We start from the raw sequence: 1,010 nt of genomic DNA, 5'->3' as shown, positions 1-1,010 counted from the left end.
CTGCGCAGCCTTTTCTCAATGTCTGGTATGGTTTCTTTTATAATCTCGGATCTGTAATCTATGCACCATTCTTTTCTATCCGAGATTTCTTTATCTTATGGAACACTTGGTCTATCTTGTATAGACTCTATAGCAAGTTGATTATGTCTTTTCTAGGACATTCATTTGGTGCTAAGCTGGTTAGTCATTTCTCGGGTCAGTGTCTGGCATTAGCTTCTCAATTAGCTAGCTTTATATAATCTTTCTTTGGACGTCTTAAATTATAATCTCTAGTCCGAGGATCTTTGCCAAGACAATGATGGTTAGGACCATTCTTACTTTTAACATTCTTTATCCAGCTTATAATATTTGGATTCATTTGTTTCATGCAATCCGTACCTGGCCACTATTTGATCACCCATGTTTTGGCTCTTGGTCCTTTTGAATTCGTGGAAAAGATCTTATTCTTATATATTCCCAATCCTCTTCTGAGGTTCCATCTTAGACGTCACATATATGTATGTGGTGGTTTATTCAAAATCTCTTAAGATGGTGTATGTCTGGTTTTTATGACCCGTATTCAATCTGAGATGGGAATATCTATGCTCACTTATATGGCCTGATGAATATTATCATTCTATACATGTAAATTCATAATGTCCCCAAGCTTATAGACTATAGAATCTTAGTCTTATAGATAATGACTTATATGGCCGAACCTTTATAGGTAATGGCCTCTCTGGCCGGTTATGGCCCTTGCGGCTGACCTGTTCATAACATGTTCTCTTTGGCCGAGTAATGGCCTTATGGTTTGGCCGTTTTATAACATGGCCTCTACGGCCGAGGAATGGCCTTTTATGGCCGAGTAATGGCCTTTATGGCCGAGCCATTTATAACATGGTCTTTAGACCATAGTGGTACACGAACTTGTAGTATTGATCATGGGTTTATCCTCTCTCCCCCTCATGACCATACTATAAGGTCGTGGTGCTTGGGACAATTAAGCCTAATGAGTTTCCCTTTGTGTACAT

The sequence above is a fragment of the Brassica oleracea genome, chromosome C7 (assembly GCF_000695525.1).
Source record: "Brassica oleracea var. oleracea cultivar TO1000 chromosome C7, BOL, whole genome shotgun sequence".
NCBI classification, from domain to species: Eukaryota; Viridiplantae; Streptophyta; class Magnoliopsida; order Brassicales; family Brassicaceae; genus Brassica; species Brassica oleracea.
Note: the sequence above shows the minus strand (reverse complement) of the source record.